General features: G+C 40.8%; 1 long non-coding RNA gene across 5 annotated transcripts in view; it reads left to right on the top strand.

Moving 5' to 3' along the window:
- The window catches only part of LOC141567289 (uncharacterized), a 116,644-nt gene that overhangs the window by 32,646 nt on the left and 61,396 nt on the right, over positions 1–22,602 (top strand). The gene's annotated exons all lie outside the window — the stretch shown is intronic.

Raw genomic sequence — 22,602 nt, 5'->3', positions numbered from 1 at the left:
GGGCTGCCAAGTGCTCCTGGGCCAAATGCTTCCTGGGGCACTCTATTTGTTTCCTCAGGCTGCTGTAAGCTGCGTGGCGTAAAATAACAACAATTCCTTGTCTCACAGTTCTGGAGGTTAGAACTCCAAAATCAAAGCGTCAGCAGGGTTGGTTCCTGCAGAGGACTTTGCAGGACAATCTTTTCCAGGCCTCTCTCCTAGCTCCTAGGTGTTCGCTGGCGATCTCTGGTGTTCCCTGGCTTAGCGATACTGCAACTTGATCTCTGTCTTCATCTGCACATGGATGGCCTTTTCCTGTGTGTCTTTGTCTATCCCAGTGTCCAAAGTTCTCCTTTGTATAAGGACACCAGTCATAGCGGATTAGGGCTCACCCTAATAACCTTACCTTAACCTTATCATCAGCTAAACCCTATTTCCAAATAAGGTCACATTCATAGATACTGGGGGTTGGGACTACAACTTGCTTTGGGGGTGTGGGGGCAGAGCCCCAGAAAGTAGTTTCCAGGCTCTCGGCCTCATATAGACAGGTGCTGACTCAGGTAGTAAATGGCCATCAACTGTGATTGGATGGCCATCAGCTGTGGCTAGTTGGCCGTCAGCTGTAACCAGTGAGCCATTAGCCACTAATATAACTGCTGTGGCTACGCTAGCAAAAAGGAAGAAAGAATGGGGGCTAGCAAGAAGATGGCGGCTGGGCTGGCAAGCGTGGATGGCGGTTTGCAGACAGTGTGGATCCAGCCTTCAGTGAGAGTATAGTGCCACCAGAGAGAATATAGTGGTATGGCTCCGTGGGTGTTCCTTTTTGGCCTCACCATATCCTGTGTTCTTATGTGGGGAGCGGGAGCAGAGACCCCGCAGGCCAGGCCGCCCTGCCCGACAAATGGTGCAACGAGCAAGGTCTCCCGCACGACAGCGGGGGACACAATTCAACCCGTAACAAGCACCCTTCCGGCCTCTAATAACAATCTGAGCCTTCCCTACAGAGAGGTCAGACTATCTTCTCTTGGCTCCATGGAATTAGGCTCATACCTCCTGAATACCACAAGCCCGTGAGTACAACCCAAGATTCCATTTGCATTTCTGGCAGCCACCTGCCCTCATAGACTCATGTTAAGTTCACGTTGAGGCCCAGAGATTTTCATATTAGTTGACAAATCAGTTCATCACACCTAGTGCTTGAACAGCTGATTTTACAAAACTAAGTACCAAACTTTACACAGATTCCTAAATAATTATCTTTGGATGGCTCAAGTTGGTATAGTGAGAACTTGAGTTCTTAACAACTTTAGGTCTATAAACAATTTCTTCAGTTGCCATCTCTCCAGGGCCCAAGAACCCAGCTGGAGGGCTCTTCTGACCAAGTGATTGGTCTCATTAGTCACAGGCCTGTAGCACCTTGTGAGCAATTGGTCTTATCACTGGAGACTTACTTAAAAGGTCTCCTTAGGCCCAGACTCTGGAGGTTCCCTGACAGGGCTCGGGACTAGGGTGACGTGGATGAGGCACTTGCCTGAGGCACAAAAATGAATACTAACATATCCGTGATGAGCAAAATATCAAATTGTAAAATAAAGACAGGATCTACTAGGGCGAGGATCAGTGTGAGGTGAGTGAGACGAATCATGTAAATACAGGGTCAGATCGGGTCTTTATTTAAAATTTGGATATTTTGTTCATTATGGATGTTTTGTATTAATTGTGATTTTTAAAAATGTTGTATGAAAATATTATTTATCCTAGTTCCCCTCTAAAATTTGCACTTGAACTGAATGCCCCGCTCAACCCACCCCGATCCTGGCTTTTTGGTGTGGATTGGGGTGGCGGGGCAGAGTGAAGTCTGAGACCCGCGTCATAACTGGGAGTCAGGACATCTGGGCAACACTCAAGTTCTACTATTAATTACCTGTGCATCATTGAGTAAGTTACTTTTCCTTTCTGGGCCTTAGTTTCTCCAAATGCAAAATTATGTGAATAGACTCCATGATTTTAAGGTACAAACTAACCATAGATACTGTGATGGTAACCAGAGCGCTGGCTGGAGGTCAGGTGACTTTGCCCTCTGATCCTATCTCTGCTATTCACTGATTCTATGACCTTGGACAAATCACTTCCCAATTAGACACAGACAGACTTTTTTATCTCCCCTAGCTATGGTGGAGTTGAAATGATCTGCAAAGCTCTTTTGAGCTCTGTATTTCTCTGGTCCTTTTTCCGTTTAAAGGCAAACAAGAATATCCAAACACCTTAAACAGTATGAACAGCCAGGCACCAATTAGAAGCAACCATATTTTAACAAAGGGAGTTACTCAAGAGCAAAGTTAGTTATTGGCAAGAAGTCAGGAAGCCTTCTCTACAAGGAAAGAGAATCCAATGTCAAGCAGGCAATATCTAACGATTGTTTAATTTTGAAACACCCTCATTCGAAACTTGAGCTCACGTATTTTGTTGTTGAAGAGGAAAGCTCAGATCAGGGTACTGGTATTTTTCATTGACTTGTTGGCATTTTATCCAGTGATGTGGAAAGAGCCCTGGTGGAAGCTCAGAATGAGTGTTGTGTAACCTTGAGAAAGGCTTATACTACTTTGAAATTCTTTTTCACCTGTGAAATGACAACAAGGCTGGCTCATGGAGTTGCTGCAAAATCAAGTCAAGTATGAATACATGTGAAAGTATAGTTTGAACTAAAGCGGTCACATAAATTATGAACTCTCACTCAAAATTACCAGAGGGTAATTTGAAAATGCATATCAAAGACATTGTAAATGACTCAGCAATCCGACCTTCAGGTAGTATGCCTGGGAAACTAATTAAGAATACGGGCAAAGATGTAGTGGCTGTGTATTTATTGCAGCCTCTTTATAATGAAAACAAACAAGCAAAAAAAAAACAAAACAAAAAAGCACTCCAGCTTTATGGTGCAATAACAGAGGATTGGTTGAGTATATTGTAATAATTCTATGTAATGGAATATTATGCAAATGCTGAAAATGGCTTCATGAAAGCACATTTATTGACATGCATAGATGCTTAGAACATATTAGTGAGTGAAAATTACAAGGTTGTATATATAGTATAAACCCATTTTTGTAAAAATATGCCTGGGTTATCTCTGGGTGGTAGTATAACAAGCTTTAGCTACACTCCCCTCCCCCCCCTTTTTTGGTTGCCTGCATTTTCTGATTATTCTGCAACAAACATGTGACATAACATTTTTAAAGACGATCATAAAAACAGGTATAGATGTCTGCATTTTCTGATTATTCTGCAACAAACACGTGACATAACATTTTTAAAGGCGATCATAAAAACAAGTATAGTACATATATTCATACTCTTTTGAAAATAATATTGATCTCATGTTAAGAAAATTAACAAATATCAGAGGTTATGCTTTATTTATTTTTAATTTTTAGGAAATGGCATTGTGTAGAATCTTGATGAGGGAGATTATTTTCATTTTGCCAAACTTTCCTACTCTATTTTTACCCCTATAAATCTCTGTGTTTGTACTTAAATTCATAAGAAAAATACATGCATTGAATTTATTAGGAACAAAGCCTTTATAAATACTTTCAATAAAAACAATATAGTAATAAGAATACTAAACCTTATGTATTCAACCTTATGTATGAACATTCTTTTTTAAAAGAGATTTTTATTAAAAACATAGCTAGCATACAATATTATATTAATTTCAGGGGTACAATATTATATTAATTTCAGGGGTACACCGTAGTTATTCATCATTTATACACCTAAAGAAGTGATCACTGTAAATCCAGCAACCATCTGACACTGGACCACGCTATCACAATATTATTAACTATATTCCCTGTGATGTATATTACATTCCCATGACTTATTTGTTTTATACCTGGAAATCTGGACTTCTTATTCCCCTTCTCCTTTCCCCCCTTTTAAGTTTTTTAATTACAATTGACATTCAATATTAATTTATATTAATTTCAGGTATAAAGCACAGTGGTTAGACATTTACATAGTTTAAGAAGTTGTCCCCCTGACTAGTCTAGTACCCACCTGGCACTATCCATAGTTATTATCATATCATTAACTACATTCCCTATGCTTTACTTTACATCCCCATGACTATATTATAACTACCAATTTGTACTTTTCAATCCCTTCACTTTTTTCACCCTTTCTCCAACCCCCATCTATCACCCCAACAAATCTAGTACCCATTTGACACCATACATAGTTGTTGCAATATTATTGACTGTATTCCTATACTATACCCTACATCCCCATGACTACTTTTTAACACCAATTTGTACTTCTTAATCTCTTCCCCTTTTTTCATACACAATCCCGAAACCCCTCCCATCTGGCAACCATCAAAATGTTCTCTGTATCTATGAATCTGTTTCTGTTTTGTTTGTTCATTCATTTTGTTCTTTACATTCCACATATAAGCGAAATCACATTATATTTGTCTTTCTCTGTCTGACACTTCACTCAGCACAATACCCTCCAGGTCCATGCATGCCACCGCAGATGGCAAGAACCCATTCCCTTCCATGGCCGAGCAATATTCCACTGTATGTACCGCCTCCTCTAATATATGTACCGCCTCCTCTTATATATGTACCGCCTCCTCTTATATATGTACCGCCTCCTCTTATATATGTACCGCCTCCTCTTATATATGTACCGCCTCCTCTTATATATGTACCGCCTCCTCTTATATATGTACCGCCTCCTCTTATATATGTACCGCCTCCTCTTTATCCATTCTTCCACTGACAGAATCCAGGCTGCCTCCACTCCTTGGACATCGTAAACAATGCTGCAAAGCACATGTGGTTGCACTGGTCCCCTCGAAGTAGCAATTTGGGTTTCTTCAGATAAATACCCAGAAATGGGATTACTGGGTCCTTCTTTGTCCCTTGTTATAGCCTTTGTTTTAAAGTCAGTTTTATCTGGCATAAGTATAGCTACCCCAGCTTTTTTTTTTTTCCATTTTCATGAAATAACTTTTTCTATCCCTTTCCTTTTTGTCTCTGTGTGTCTTTCAATCTGAAGTCTTTTGTAGGCAGCATATGTAAGGGTTTTGTTTTCTTATCCATTCACCCCCCCTATGTCTTTTGATTGGAACATTTAATCCATTTACATTGAAAGTAATTGTAGATAGATATGTAATTATTGTCATTTTATTATTAATAATTTTGATCTTCCCTCCCACCCCCCATCTTAAAGAAGTCCCTCTAACATTTCTTGTAATACTGGTTTGGTGGTGATGAACTCCTTCAGCTGTTTCTTGTCTGAAAAGCTCTTTATCTGTTCTTTGATTTAAAATGATAGTCTTTCTGGGTAGAGGACCCTTGGTTGTCCCTGAGGCCCCTGCTTTTCATCGCATTGAATATTTTGTGCCAATCCCTTCTGGTTTGCAAAGTTTCTGTTGAGAAATCAGCTGACAGTCATATGGGAGCTTCCTTATAAGTTACTGGTTGCCTTTCTTTTGCTGATTTTAGGATTCTCTCGTTGTCTTTAACCTTTGCCATTATAATTATAATGTGTCTTGGTGTGGGCCTGTTTGGCTTCATTTTGTTTGGGACTCTCTGTGCTTTCTAGACTTGTATGTTGTGGGGGCAGAGCCCCAGAAAGTAGTTTCCAGGCTCTCGGCCTCACATAGACAGGTGCTGGCTCAGGTAGTAAATGGCCATCAACTGTGATGGGATGGCCATCAGCTGTGGCTAGTTGGCTGTCAGCTGTAACCAGTGAGCCATTGGCCACTAATATAACTGCTGTGGCTACGCTAGCAGAGAGACAGAAAGAATGGGGGCTAGCAAGAAGATGGTGGCTGGGCTGGCAAGCGCGGATGGTGGTTTGCGGACAGTGTGGATCCAGCCTCCAGTGAGAGTATAGTGCCGCCAGAGAGAATATAGTGGTATGACTCCCCTACCTATGGCTCCGTGGGTGTTCCTTTTTGGCCTCACCATATCCTGCGTTCTTGTATGGGGAGCGGGAGCAGAGACCCCGCCGGACGCCCTGCACGACATATGTCTATTTCCTTTGCCAGGTTAGGAAAATTTTCCGTCATTATTTCTTCAAATAGGTTCTCAATCTCTTGCTTTCTGTCTTCTTCTGGTGTGAATGCTGTTATACTTGATGTTGTCCCAGAGGTCTCTTAAACTGTCCTTATTTTTTGGGGTCCTTTTTCCTTTTGCTGTTCTGATTGGGTGTTTCCTATTACCTTGTCTTTCAAATTGCTGATTTGATCCTCTGCTTCATCTAGTCTGGAAATCACTAGAGTGGGAAGAGTTGTGGTCACCAGGTTAATGTAGACTCTGGTTTAGTACCAGTGCTGAGCCTGGAGCTACTCAGCAAAAGTCTCAGAGCTTACCAAGGTTAGTTGCCACCCACCTGGGTCTCATGGACCCTGATAGTTTTCTAAGAAAGAGTGCAGTGTGGGCGGGGCTGGCTGTTCAGGAGAAAGTGCCTCCAGTGTTGGGGGAGTTGGGTGGGTTGGGGTCCCAGCAGAGACAGCAGGGTGGAGCAGCAGAGCTCAAAAGACCAATCAGATTCAGATTTGGCCTGTGGGGGAGGGCTCAACATAGGAAAGATGTTGCTTGCCTGCCAACTGCTGGGTAAAATGGTGACTGTCCCTCAAGTTCTTGCCCTGAAACCACACAATTTAGTCTCTTCCTGTGTCTCCAATGCCCTCTATGCCGGAGTCTGGCATGGGTGTCTGCAGTGAGGTTGTGTGTGGGCCCTTTAAGAGGATGTCTGGGTTTCTTGCAGCCTTCTGTCCCACCAGCGTGGTGCAAATCCCTACTGTTTTTCACAGCCACGTGTTGTGGGGGCTCCTTTTTCTGGCACCAGTACTCCAGTCTGGGGGGCCTGATTTGGGGCTGAGGTCCCTTGTTCTTCTGGAGGGAACCTCCGTGGTCGAGAGATTCCTCTCAGTTTTCACCCATCACATGAATGTTTGGGGTCAGCCCGTTTCACATCTCTGGCCCTCTTACCTGTTTTGATGTGGCTTCTTCTCTATATCCTTAGATATAAAACTTCTGTTCATTAAGACTTCAAATGATTCTCCAGGTTGATTGTTCTATAATTTAGTTGTAATTTTAATGTGTTCATGGAAGGAAGCATACACAGTGTTTATCTACTCTGCTATCTTGGATCTCTCTCTCTCTCTCTCTCTCTCTCTCTCTCTCTCTCTCTCTCTCTCTCTCCTGAGCCCACTGCATATCACACATTGATTAATTCACTCACTGATTCATTCATCTTGCCAACATTGATTGAACACTTAGGTCCTGACAGTGGATAAGTACTACAATTAGTGCTGCAGTATATGGGAGCATAGTGATTGCTTGGCCCCCTTGTTCTATTTCTTCTTAATTTCCCCAACAGAAATTTAACCATCTTCTTAGCTCCTAGCCTTGAATTCATCATTCATTCCACTCCTCACTCATTTTGTCATAGTTGCTGATGATGACCCCCTCCATCCAGCTCCCTAATACCCTTTCTTCCCCAAGCCCACTCCCATCAAGTTCTGGTTTTATTCCTTCCTCTTTACTTCTATAACCACAGCTTAGTGTAAGCTCCAGACACTTCCTTCTCCAGGTCATCTAATTTCTGAGCTTTTCATGATTGTGCATCCCTACCTACAACATTTCTGAACATCCAAGCCCAATGTATACATATTTATAAATCATATCTCATGTACCACTTTCAATATGTTTTTTGAATATTAGAATATTAATTTTTTATGATTTTTTGAACAATACAAATATAAACAGATATCATAAATATTTTCTTCCCACACTCCAGTGGATCATCTTGCAAACTCCCTGGAATATTCGGAGACCTCTGCTCTATCCTATAGTTCTAAACAGGATAGCAAAAGTGACCTTCTTGTGTTTTTATTTACTATGAGCTTTGTCACACTCTGAGATGTTTACATTGGCCTCATATTAACCCATAATGCCCGAATACTGGCTTCAAGGTCTATTACTTATTACATCACTGTTTTCATGTCCGAATAGGTTTTAGCTGGTTTTAAGCTGAAGTCCTTACACTGAGTGTGTGTTTTATGTGAAGAATTCTGTAGTCAAGTAAGGTTGACCAACTTCAGCCCCATCTGGAAGAATCCAGATGCAAATGAGTACCCTGAAAATTCTGAGAAGGCCTCCAGTAAAGAGGGCTGGTTACCTTTTCTGAACAGAGCATTTCTCAGGCTTATTTGGCCTTTTATTGTGTAAAATTCATTCACACACCTCAAAACTAGTGTTAACATAAAATAATTTGAGAAATGCTAACTTAACACAACTTACTGACTTCTGCCTACATCACCACATATGTGTTTACCATCACTGAGAATGACTTCTCCCTTCCTGTGAGTCAAGCTGTCTTCTGTGCACTGTAATCCACGTTCACTCCTTAATGAAATCATCCCAGATGAACAAGGATAACCCACAAAACTCCAGTTATTTTATTTGTATTTATTTATTTTTAAATTACCATTGACATTCAATATTATATTAGTTTCAGATGTACAGCACAGTGATTAGATATTTATACAAGTATAACTTACGAAGTGGTCCCCCTGACTGGTACCCACTTGGCACCATACATAGTTACTATAATATTATTGACTCTATCCCTCATGCTGTACTTTACATCACCGTGACTATTTTGTAACTGCCAATTTACACTTAATCCTTTCACCTTTTTAGCCCACCCAATCCGCTCTCCCATCTGGCACCCATCAGTCAAAACCCTAGTTGTTCTAGAAATCACCTGGACTCTCACAGACAGCTCTGTGTAATAATCAGTTACATGGTAGTCTTTTAAAAGCACAGATCACATATGTCATTCCTCTGTTCAGAACCCTTAAATCACTATCCAAAGCATGCAGAAGAAAATACAGACTTTTTAGAGCCCAGTGATATGTCCTTCTGCTCCTCCAACCTAATTTCTATTCCTTTCTTACATCTTTCCTATCACACTGGCCATGCCAAACTCATTCCTGTTTCAGGGCCTTTGCACTTGCTCTCCCCTTCATGTGGGATGCTCTGAGCCCAAAACCTCACATGGCTCACTCCCTCTCTTCACTCAGGTCTCTGTCACACATCACCCTCTTGCTGAGGTCATCCTGGACCTCTGGATTTCAGCTCCCCACTTCCTCTACTGGCTATTTTCTGACCCCACACTGTGCTGCGTTCTCTTCATGGTTTTAGCACTGCCTTCCTTGTGTCATATAATCTTGGGTCATATAAGACTCAAGAGGGAAGGGAATTTACTTGCCTTCTTCACCACTCTATCCTCAGAGCCTGGAGGAATGTCTGGCGCATAGTAGAAATTCAAGAAATATTTGTTGAATAAGTGAATAACTAAAAACGTTTAGTCAAGTTTCAAATTCTGGTTGTTTGCATGATTTAGTGGAATAACTGGGCCTCTATTTATGTTTCTCTCCCTTAGGGCTAATTGTTTTAATAAATGAGACTGCCTGATTATTTCTGTTATTATACGCATCTCAACCGCTCAATTACTAGACTATAAACTCGAGAAGAAAGGAATGGTATTTTATTTATCATTCCACAGCTGATAGACACAAGTGTAGGTTCTTAAAAATAAAAGGCACTGTAGAGCTGATTCCTTCTAGCTCAGATTAGCACAATTCATTAAATGCTTTGAAATACATAGCATTCTTTAGAGTATTTCAGTTTGATAGTAATGGAGTTTTATTACGCTTTTTATGATTTTTCAAGGCAAATGCAATTTTAACCTTCAAAGTATTAACTTTGAGCTCTGTGAAGAATTCATACAGTCTCTGTGGCTTCTAAATATAGGTATAGGTGCTATTTGTTACTGTTTGTATTGAATTTAAGGCATATCTTGATTCACAAGCAGTGAGACAAAGGCATGGGGCTGAGAAAGCTTTGGACTACATGCTTATCTCACTTCTTGAAGCGTCTACAGACACTTTTAGGATTCTGTAAGTCCTGAATGAGTTTTAGAAAAAAACAGAGGAGATGGGAGACATTAATAAATACTGAGTTGAATGTATTGGCAAATAGAAATGTGCCCAGCTCTAACATTCATTTCTGACATGACAAAGGGGAAAGTCATGGAATCTTTTCTGCAAAATGGGTGTAATGATAGGACTTGCTGCATATAACTACCGTGAAGATTAAATGAGCAATGCAAGTAAGATATTGGCACAGTGGTAGCTACTCTACTCTCATCTTGATTTTCCAGCACTAACTGCACACCTTGCACATAATAAGAATGTAGAAAATGTTAGCTAATATAATTCTTAACTTAGATTGCCTTATTACTCAAGCTTGTAAACTGAACCTTTGTCAGTCAATCACTGCATACTTTCCAAGGGCTTTTTCTTTATTTGGCCCTCTATTAGGCATTGTCAGGGAAACATAGACATATGTGATGTGTACTTCAGTTGCTTATTACTCAGGGAGAAAGCATAAATGTATAATAATATAATTTGAAAACTGGGCAGCCTATGAGAATTGAACAGTAGCTGGAAATGATGACAGACACCCAGATAAGTTATGCTTTGAAGGATAAATACTACCTGCTGTGCAGTGGGGAGGAAAGGATTCTCCGGAGATTGAGAACACAGAGAGCAAAGGGGCAAGGTTGGGAAGGGAGAGGTGTGGTGATTAAGGGGGTGAGGTTGACAGCAAGGAGGATAGTGAGAGGAGCAAGGACAGATCAAGCCCGGGAGGCAGTATGGGGAGAATCGTGGGCCTTGGTGATTAGGAATGAATGAATGAAGTAGAGGCACAGCAATCAGCCAGATTGTCAGGTTTCCAGCCCAGGCCACCAGGATGGTAGTGTTTGTAATAAGAGATGGGGGTCCCAGAGGAGTAGCTGTGGGGTGGGAGAGAAAGTAGATGGAGAAGAAGAATAGGTTCCTAGGGAAGGTCGGAAGGGATGAGGAAATAGAGGATTTGAGTTAAGAAAAAAAAAAGAGGGAGAGATATTTCCCCAGAGACGGGAGGAGAGATGGGAAAAGGATAATAGCCATAACTGAATCAGACGTGCAGCAAGTGCATTGATAATGGGTCTCAGGTAATGTGCCCTTGTCAGGCATGACCTCCTTTCACCCTTTCACCCTCATGCTGATTCTATGAGAGCAGGCCTCTGAGCTCATATAAAGGCCAAGCTGCTTATCCAGGGTCACACAGGCCCTAAGAGCAAAGCCTGGATTTAGACTCAGAGGGTCAAACTCTAGCCAGTTCCCTAAACCTTATGCCACCCTGTTGTCCAAGGCCAGGGAGGGCTACGATGCATGCAGGACGGAGGCTGGGCCATCCTTTCCAGTGAACTCAGGGAGAAGTAATAGGCTGAGAGGAAAACTGGGAAGTGAGGTTGGAGAGAAAGGAGAGGCAGGGTTCTATGGGGTGAGTTGAGGATTGACGGAAAGAAGAAGTCCAGAAAAAGCACTGTGGGAAAATATGTTAGGGAGACAAATGAGAAAGAAGCAAGAGACCTGACTCAGCAGCATGGGGAGCTGTTCACAGGGGGTAGAGAAAGTCATTTGAGGTGAACTCTGGAGACACTGGGAGAGCTTGTATCCTCGTCACCAGGGCAGCCCTTTAGAGTTTAGGGAAGGACTTTTCAGGTTCCTTCCTCTGGGCTAAACATTGCTCTTTTCCAAGTGGGTAATTCTGCCCTCTGTTACTGCTTATGGGGCAGGAAAGTTGTGTCTCTCTGGGAAGGCCAGGTACTTAGCGAGTCTGAGAGCAAGGCCAGACCTACGTTTCAAACTGAGCTCCTCCACTTACTGGCTGTGGAGCCAGGGGCCAGGCATCCATGTGCCCCGGGGTTCCATCACTGCACAGCACCAACTCCAGAGGAGCGTGGTTAGAATTAGATATAGTTTGTAACACAGGCCGCTGCAACTTTCCTAGCATATATGTTACAGTCTGAGACCTGTAAATGGCTATACTGAATAAAAAAGATAAGAGGTTCAAACCATGGCTATGGTTATTGGTTTGAAGAGAAATGTGTTCTAGAAAACTTAATATAGCTTTAGGCATTACGGAGATATCTTGTATTGCTATTATCACTTGCTGTGAGTCCAGTAATGATTTCATACTACACCCAGCTCACTGGGTTAGTTTTTTTGCTTGTCCTTTGACCATTTCTGTCATCCTCTGTGACCTTATTCACTTTTCACTGAATGACTCTTAGCAGTTACTATAAAGTGCTTTTCATTTACATTATTATCTCATTTCATCTTGATAGCAAACCTGTCAAGTAGATGCTCTTATTATCCCCATACAGATGAGGAAGACGGAGGCTTACATACAGGATGTGAGTCCCTCAAGGCCACATGGATTTTCTACTTCCAAAATCTGTCTTTTTTGTTTGTTGTTTAATGTGACAAAACTCGGCCAACTTTCCACAGAACTGTAGTGTTGATAAAGTAACAGAGGTAATTATGCCTTGGTCATGTGGGGTTTGGGAAGTGAGGTCAAAGGAGAGGAAACCAGGATGACTTGGCTTTGAATCCTGGCTCTGGCCACTGGGCAAGTCACCCATTTTCTTCAAAACTCCATTTCTAGTTACTTATCATCTCGGTCCCTTAGCTCTTGAAAACGTAGAAGAATCATTTTTACTCATGGGGTTGTTATGAGGATTAAAAGGGATGGTGCATCTGAGCATTAATCTTAGCTTCAAACATGCTAAATTAATTATGAATTACTTTGCCTTTTATTTCATGCAATGGGTCATTGATCCACAAAATACCTGTTTATCTTTAATGCAAGAAGGACCCCTGTCTTGCCAGCTTGTGATAGATGTAAAGGCCCCTAAAGTCTCGAGGAGTTTAGTCTAGTGGTTAGAGAGCAGAAGCTGAGTGACAAAGACTTTTCCAAAGTGAGTCACTTTGCAGCTAACATTTTGCCACAGTAAGAGTCAGAACTGGAAAGAAGGGAGACCCATTGGCGGGGGAGGCGGGGTAGGGGTTGAGTATGGGACTTCTGCTTTCTATGGTGAGCCGCTCTGTAAGGACCACGTGGTATTTCACTGGATGAATTGTTTGTTTATCATTGTTTCTGGTGTTTACTTGTTCCCAGCTTCTTTCTTTTTACTCTTCAAAGAACCTGCTCTTAGAAACATCAGACATTCTTGCTGCGCGCTCTTGGTCATGTCTCTTTCTCTCTCTGGGCCTCAATTTTATATGTTAAGTGTTAGGATTGCGTCTGCTGTCCAGATTATTTATTGTACTTTGGTATTCAGACCCTCTGGGATGAGGGCTGGAGACTCAGGTGTGTTCTTTCTGTGCTAACAAGAAAGAATGACATATTTTCCTGGATTCTGACACATACATCATCCTGTGATTTCTGATTGGCTCCTAGGACATGTACTGCCAGCCAATTGTTTTCCATTCTGCCTACCGCTCTGCCATCCTCCAGGTATGCAGCATTTTCGAGGGGCCAAGTATCCCAAGGACCACTTGGTTTTCAAGGCTCTAGGTGATATAACCCAGGGGCCAGATGTGGCCTCGACTTCAAACAAAACCATTTGTCAGTAGTCACTTCCCATTTATGGTTGGTTGTTGTGGTTACCAAACAGATGGACATACATGGAATTGTATTTTTCCATCTCTCTCTCTCTCTCTCTCTCTCTCTCTCTCTCTCTAGTGAGGTGGAGCCATTGTGGGATTAGCTTAGAGCTATGAGTCACTGGGTACAGGACATGTTTCTATTTGTCTTAGCATTTTATTATTATTAAAGTGTGTGAAGCCCCGTGGATACTGAGCCATGGCTTGGCCGTCTCTCCTCCTCCAGATGATCTCCATGTCCCATACATGTCGTAAGCATCATGAGGAATGGCTACATAGCCATTCAGTAATGTTGAATTGGGGCTCAGAATTCTGTGTATCTGACCAGTTTGAGGGCTTATCATGGTTGAAAATATTGGAGAATTTTCAGAAAGGGGCAGATGGAGAGATCATGGAACTGGGAATCAGGAAGTTAAGCCCAATTACTAAGCATAATATAAATTTGGATCAATGATTTCACGCCTTTAAGAGAGCAGGGTTATTGGGACAGGTAAAAAAAAAAAAATTAAGTTGATCTAGCTTGCCAGAACCAATTAATTGATAGCAGCTGTCTGATGTGGTATGCTGGGAATTATGGGATGTCAATTGGCCCTGGGGAAGACCCCAGGGGAAGTGACAGCACTGGGGCCCTGTGTTTAGAGCACTGGGTTTGATTAACAATGTCTGCCATGGGTTCTTGGGGCAAGAGTGTCAGGGGAGTGGAGTGTCTGCCATTCAGGCAATAGATCTCTAAAGTCCCACTTAGCTCCAGACTTTTCATATTTAGAAATTAAAGAAGATAAACTTAACCCAAATCTGTCACCACTTCATTTTTTTCAGTGAACTCTTTCAGTGGTGATTGTTTTCAATCACCAGGGCATCTAATTGTCACACATAGCCACATTACTGGCAAAGTGAATGTCCCTGGGACTTTTGTTATGTGCACAACACACATTAGATCTGATTAAATGTCCCAAATAAGAACTATAAGAACTCCAAGTCATCATAAAAGAAATATCCTCTCCAATTCTCAAGGGGGCTGAACATAGGAATGGTGAACAATGTGTGCCATTTGGGGAAAAAGTATGTTCCAAATACTTACTATTTTCATACTATAAATTGTAAAAACTTCTCCACCTCCCCTTCCTCCAGCCCCTTCCAGCTCTTGGCTCATGTTTGGGGTATGTGTCTAAAAGGGGTAAGAAATATTGCCAGTCATAAAGTTGAGGCAGTCTTTTGAGAAGCCAAAACAATGTTTGGATGCAGAGAGGGGGAGCTGTCTTGACAGCAAGTGATGCAGGAATCTTTGTTAAACACAAACTCCAATAAACCAACCGAATTTTTGGGCTGCTGCAAAGCTGAGCTAATCCGTAGCTAAATTAATACAAGTATGCTGAGTATAACAGTCCCTCATACTCTAGCTTAGCAGGCCCACATTTGGACAATTATACTTGGGTCTGAGCATCATATTGTCAGGATGGTGAGATGTTTGGAACCGTGTGTGATTATACACAATTGGAAGAAGAGGAAGAAGAGGAGAATTGGGGAACCACATGGGACATGCGGGTTCCCTCTGAGTATCTCTCATGTCAGTTGTTGCTGCTCAGCCCCATTTCCTCCTTCTAGATGGGATTCCTCCATAGTGACATAGGTTGGGTTCCCTGGGAAAACAGACCTTCAGATGGAGATTTGCTTGGGAGTGCTCTTTAGAACCACAGCTGTGTTGGAGTAAAGGAAGCAGGATTGGGTGGAGGGAGAAGTTGTGTCCTGCAGTGTCTCACAGCAAAGACCTCAGCCTACCCCATGGGGACCTCTGGAGCTGGGAGATCCCTTCAGGGTTGTGCTGAATTGAGGCCCAGGAGCCTCTATATGACTGGGTGTGGGCTGGCTGCACCCGAGGAGGGCAAAAGCACGGGCAAGGCAGCTCCCTTTATCCGGAGAAAAGAGTCAGCTGTGAGCCTCCAGCAGGTAACACTGCAGCATTTGGGAGAGTTAATGTCAGCATATCAGTTTTGAGTCTGGTGGCAGGTCTGATGGCCCAGCATAGCAACCACTACAGTAAGGCTGAAGACATGGCCACCAGTGGCCCTAGATTTATATTTTTCTAACCCTAAGATTTCACAGAGAAAAGATTCTCAATTCTGGCTTTAGTTTTTAAAAGTCTTGGAGAAATACTCTGACTGGATTGGCTTGGGTCTCCAACTCGGGCCAGAAGCTGAGGAATTATGATCAAATGACCTTTGAATATTGTTGACCATTGTGGCAAAGTGGATGGAAGTGGTTAGCAGAAGAAAGGGTGACAGCACTACCGTAAAGGGAGAAGACACCTAGCTTTTGTCATCTCACCTGTGCTGGGAATGAGGGTGCTCATTGGTCCCTGTACAGTATGAGAGGACAAAAGGAGAGTGCGTTCAGCTCCATGGAAAGTTGATTTTCCTTTAGTAACTAAAAATGCCTTCTGTGGGGAAGAAGCTTCCATAACTGGAAGCATTCCAGCAATGGCCATTTATCTCTCTTTCCAGTACTTTGTACAGGGATTTTCTGTATTTGGATGGCATCATAATTCATTGAAGAGTTTGAAAACAGGACTGATTGCTGGACTCCATAATTAGAAATTCTAGTTCAGTAGGTCTGGGGTGCAGGGTCCACTGCAGGACTCTGTATGCTTCCCATTTGATTCCCATATGCTTCCAAGTTGGGAAACCCCAGTATACAAATAGAACAGATATTAGCTAAACTGCTCTGAATGAATTGTGTGTGTGTGTTTGGAGCACCAGGGGCAAGTGTGTGGGGAGAGAAAAAGGAACTGTGTTTATTTGTTCACCCTGTCACCCTTTTCTCCAAAGGTGATCTCTACTAAGCCATCTCTGTGGAACAGAATTTAAAATCCACCAGACTAAATTTCTAGACTACCTTCCAGCTATAAAACTCATTGACACCATGGATATTCCAGGTTAAACTAAAGCAACAAGTTTATCCATTGTTCTTTGCTGTTTCAGACATTTGCTGGATTTTCTGAACTGGGACTTATGTGGTGAAAAGAACAGGTTTATTAAAGCTGTCTTATTTATGAATGCTCCCTCACCCTTGCATAAGGCACAACTAATTGTGGGCCCAAGAGTAAAGAAAGAGAAGCATTTCCTCTGGAATCTCTGGAGTCATGACAGGTCTCTTCTGATTCAGTGGAGGCGATAATTTGGGAGTGACCAATGCATGTTTACATAACACTCTGAGGGAATCAAAAATAGGCTCTTTCTGAAGCTAGTACACTTGTCTGTGGTTTCTTCCTGTCATTATCCACGTGCAAATGGAGATTTTATTCAGCTCTAATCCTTGGGTTAGTACTCTAATGTACTCTATTGTTTTATTTTTTCCATTTAGCATTATTTTATATATGTACCTTTATGGCTTTTGTAGTTTTTTCTTTTATGCCTCCATTGTTTTAAGGTGTCATGGTGGACTTTATCTTACTCGAATTTGGGGCATTTGAATCGTTTCCATTTTGTCATTATTCATGGCATGACCACGTAGCATCTGGTACCTGTCCTCACCTGAAACTGCCCCACCTCCAGAATCCCCAGCTCCCAAGCTCCTTTCCCTGCTTACACGCTCCTCTCTCAGTTCCCTCAATCCTCTTATACGTGATCCAACATCCTGTCTGTTTGGCTCAAACACCCACCTGCCTTTTCCATTACAACTGAGGAGCTACTGGTCACTATTGCTATGTAAGGTTTTCAGCTTTAGCACTTCAGGATTGCTCCAAAAATGTCTGCTCTTATAATAACAACTCTGATGATGACCATGGTTATCGAATGCAGTGTTGGTGTCTTACTCATCTTTATCCAGTCAACTAACCAAGAGTGTATGACTTATATACATTTTTCCAAAGTTATTTGCTCAATGAGTGGATGACTTTAACGTTCAGTTATTTTTTTTATCAAATGTTTCTTGCGTATTAAATAACAATGCTTTTTACCTTTTTTAATATAAAAAAATCACACTGAATTCCTGGAGGACAGAAAAGTTAATTTATAATATTTTTCCTTTTATTACCAATATGAGTCTGATTTCTGTCTAAGGTTGATAGAGAATTTTCTTGAAAGTTTTTTTGCTGGTTTTTATTTTTGCTTACTGTGTTCGTAGTTTTCTTTGAATTTTGTCCAGTTTTGCATAGATAGGATAAACTGCATTTAATCACCAAGAATAACTCTCTTACCACATGGATGGATTCTATTTGCTGAGATTCAATTTAGAATAATCCCATAAGAAAATGAATTAGTTATAGCAATTTTCTTGTTATTTAAAAACATGGAGTTTCCTTTCTTTCCTTCCTTCCTTCCTTCCTTCCTTCCTTCCTTCCTTCCTTCCTTCCTTCTTTCTTTCTTTCTTTCTTTCTTTTGTGTGAAAATTTGAAAGAAAAATTACCTGTAATAATAATGATCTTTTTGTGGTAATAATAACAGTTTTTTAAAATTCTTCCCTTGGTTCATTAGTCAGTTTACATCTCTATTTCTTTTTGGGTCAATTTTAGTCATTTCTAGTTTTGTAAAGGCTCACTCAAGTCACTGAAGATTTCTCACAGATTATTGTCTTTTATTATCTATAAATTCATTAAAAAAAAATGAGCCAGTACTGAGCTAGGCGCAGACAATGCGGAATAAGACGGACACAATTCTGTCTTTTGGATCTTATGTGTCTTCAAAGAAACAAACATTAAACAATAAAATTACAGAAGGTATTATTTTATTTCATTTACAATAAGAGTTATGAAGGTTCACTGGGAACATATAAAAGGCCAATTTAACCTAATTTCCAGGAGAAATGAATATAGTAACTTATCGTAAAGATGTGCAGGATATCTTATATTTAATATGTATCAGCCGATACTAAAGGAAGTCAACATTTTTTATTTACAGCTCAGAAAACTGAGGCCTAGAAAACTTCAATGATTTATAGTGTGTGGTTAAAGAAGCTAATATTATAATTTAAATCTGAATTCTAGTCAGTGTTTTTTTTCTTTTCTAAATTATGGTAACTCCCATAACACACACACGTATCTGTATCTATATATACAAATATATGATATATGACTTAAATTATTAAAAAGTACATTTTATGGAATATGAGTAAATTTAAATTTTGAATTATACCCATATATGAGGAACACATTGTGTATAATTCCAGCTATTATTGTCATAGGGCACCTGAATTCTTTTTTGGAAATAGGTGAGTTGTTCATTAATTATGGAGTGATTATTTCATCTGTGCTCTGGGAAGTTTCAGGTACTGAATCTAAGAAGTGTTTTGCTGATGCTGTTATCTTTGTTGGGGTATGTGGGTCACAGGCTTCCCTGTAGGCCTGAGAGGATTTTCATGGTGAGAAAGTTATATTTACTTACACAGCCCTCATCCCTGGGGACTCTTATGGCTCAATTGCCAGGATGTCAGTTGTGACTCTTTCTGCATGCCACAGAAGGACTCAGTGAAGAGGTCTACTCTTAGTGGGACTTACAGCCTTTCCTCTGAGTTGGGGACACTCAGGAAATCCATGTTTACGTGTACAGATAATGCCTTCTCTTCACTGTAATACTCTCCTGGACACTGTATTGAAAAGCAAATCACTAAACAGCAGGTTTAATTTTCCCAGTAGTGTTATTGTTTGTTCTTTGTTGGTAACCAAGGATTCCACATCAAACCAGTCAAGGGAAGGACCAACAATAGGTCTGAAAAGCAAAGGTACAGCTACGTATCAACCATCACTGACATTTAAGGTTATTATATCATGCTTACTCCAAAACCTAGAAAAACAGTCATAAATATATTGTGTCCATTGATCATTGCAAGTGGCATCATATGCTATAAATAGCACATACAGAACATGAAACTTAAGTACAGCACTAGGCTAACATTCAATGGCTGATCATTTTTACCATAGAAAATGAGAAAGCAAATGTGATTTGGGACCGGCTGCATGGAATGTGAATCTTGGCTTCAACACTTCTCGCCAGATCACCTGGGAAAGTTATATAATCTCTTCTGAGACTCATTTTCATCCTCTGTAAAATGGGAATGATACCTACACAAAGGGCATATTATGCGGATTAAAGAAAGTGAACAATATAAAACACCTAGCCCAGTGCCTAGGTATTGCTGACACCCAGTAAATATTAATTTGCCTGTCTCTGCCTTTTCCCTTAATTTATCAAATAAAGAAAGTCTGGAAGATGGTTTGAATGATTCAGATCTCTGAGAAAAACTACCTGGATAAATTTGAATGTTTTATGGGAATATTTTAAAAAATACTAAGCCAGTTATTTTTATTTCAAATAATCTAATAATTCCTAGAGTTTTATAGCCTATGATTAAATACTGTTAACTTGTAAAAAAAAAAATCTCATTGAGAGGGATAAAAAATATTTCTCGAATCTCTGAGGCTTATATATAAAGAGCCAAGCCAGGAATATGGCAGAATAGATGATATTGGAACAGGTCTGATTTTGCTCCATGATTTTGGTGTAATAAATGTCTTTGCTCCCAAACATGAAAGTTGATACCGTGTTTCCCCGAAAATAAGACCTAGCTGGAAAATCAGCTCTAATGCGTCTTTTAGAGCAAAAATTAACATAAGACCTAGTCTTATTTTACTATAATATAAAACCAGGTCTATAATATAATATAATATAATATAATATAATATAATATAATATAATATAATATAACATAGTACCAGGTCTTATATTAATTTTTGCTCCAAAAGACTCATTAGAGCTGATTGTCTGGCTAGGTCTTATTTTCGGGGAAACACAGTAGTAAATGAAATCTATCATGTTTGAAGGATTACCTTCCATAGGGTGGTATAAGACTCTTAGAAACTTAAAAGGTATGAAAAGTGGGGGAGCCTGGGTTCTGACTGAAGCGCAAGTACCCACCATTGTTACTCCTGCTGTGGCTGCTGCTGGCCGTCACTGGTCCTCCAGATGGGTTCAGCAGTGGTCTTTGTTCTCTTTTTCTACACTGAGTCCAAGCTCAGCTACACAGACTCTCTCTGCTTCTCTCAAGAACACATGGCTTAGAGTCCATAATCCAGACATTTGGCAGCCAGTACTCCAGAAAGTTCTCTGTAAAAATCCCGAAATGCCACAATACTCCTTAATGTCAGGGAAGTTACCTCTCAGTTGGACCATTCCCTCTCTTTAACGCAAAGAGATGCCATTTCTTCTGGGAACATTCAGAAGAATCCCCTACATGCCTAGAGAGGGCTGGCTGGGGTTTGTCATCCCCTCATCCAGCAACTTTCGATTTTGACCATAAAACCAAAAGCTATTAACAACCCTCTAGAGCAAGAGTGCCCTAAAATCCTATCTGTGAGAAGAAAGATGTGCTAGGAGCAAAGAATACAAACACATTGACACACAGCTGTTGCCTTCAAGTGGTTTACTGTCTGGAGTGGAAGAAAGACAAATGAAAGATTTTAAGTAGTGTCGTAAGCATTAGCATAAAAGGATACACAGATACAATGAAACACAGTGGCGATCTCTAAATGAGAGTTGGAGGGCATCCTGGAAGGCTTCATGGAAGAAGTGATACATAGATGAAAAAATTTTAAGACACAGTTTAAAACAATAAGGCAGTTTGTATAGTGTAAAATGTTCAGACACCAGAGTTAGACAAACTTGGGCTGGAATTCTGGCTCCACCATTTGTCAGTTGTATGACACTGGGCAGGTAACATATATATCCTTTTAAAACTTAGTTTCATCATCTATAAAACAGTAATGAAAATCATAGCTACCTCATAGTGGTGGTATTGTGGGAATTAAATAATGAAGAAAATACAGTTCTTAGCCTGGTGTCTGGAACGCGTTTACTCTTCAACAAATACGTAGTTGTTATTACTTTTATTGTTATTGTTTCACACAATAGCCAGTGTATTGCTCTAATCAGATTTTGTAAACATTTGGTCCTCTCTGTGTTTTCAGAAATACCACAGAAAGGCTTTATTCTTTCATCAGAGGAGATGTGAGGCAGAGGTCACAGAAACACTTAAGTTATATGAGGATCTCTGAGGAGGTGCCAGAAAAGAGGCTGTGTGGGACCCTGGGTGAATGCCAGTCAATCAGGATTTTTATCTAGAAACCTCCCTATAATTTGGAAATGAAGCTGGAAGCCAAGGTGGGAAAGGGTGGGGCTGCTTTGTGCTTTCAGCATCGCTAACCACTTCAAATCCCTTCTCAGCTCCAGTGTATGGCAGCATCAACAATGAGGCAAGTGCCTCCCCACCTTCTCTGGACTATCTTCTTCATCTCCAAAAAAAAAAACCAAAAAAAAAAAGCCACACACACAAACAAAATGGAAGGAAGGAAAGGACACAATGGGCAAAATGTTAGGAAACACTTTCCTTTTAGAGTTCCTGGCAGTGAGCAAGTTTTCTGTTTTGGGGTACAATTATGTGGACATTTAAAATACCATAGGATCACAGGAGGAAAGCTTTACGGAGGTCTGACAAAACCAGTTCATCTACCCATTTTATAGATGAGGAAACTGAGATGTAGACAGGTTCACAGAGGAAATGAAAAGAATCACGGGTGATGAGAACTGAAATCAATTATCTAAGGGTTTTCTAGAGGGTAACAGGAAAAGGCTGACCAAGGACCAGTGGGTGAGACAATGTCAGGAGGCAGATTTTATTCAATAGCAGAAGGTTAATAACCTTCAAAGTTGCTCAGAGATAAAAGAGGATACTTTGGGAGGCTGAGCCTCTACCTGATAAGGGGAAGGGGGTCTCAAAAATTAGAGGATGGAACTAGTGAAGAGAGGAGAGCGATGGTGAGCTTGATGACCTTCTAGGAACCCTTCCAGCTCTGAGCTTCTAACGTGATTCAAAGCAGCCAATCAAAGAAAGTTCTTTGGGTGATTCAGTAATTTAGTACATTTCTGGTGGTTTCAGTAAATTATAGATAAGCTTACCTGTATTTGCGGCTAACCCGTGTTCCAGAGGTGGGGAGATAGCAGAGAAAGGTATTTGGAGCTCAAACACCATCATCACTTATTGTCTGTGTG

This window comes from Rhinolophus sinicus, linkage group LG10, assembly GCF_036562045.2.
Source record: "Rhinolophus sinicus isolate RSC01 linkage group LG10, ASM3656204v1, whole genome shotgun sequence".
NCBI lineage: Eukaryota > Metazoa > Chordata > Mammalia > Chiroptera > Rhinolophidae > Rhinolophus > Rhinolophus sinicus.
Note: the sequence above shows the minus strand (reverse complement) of the source record. Positions and strands in the feature narration are given on the sequence as shown.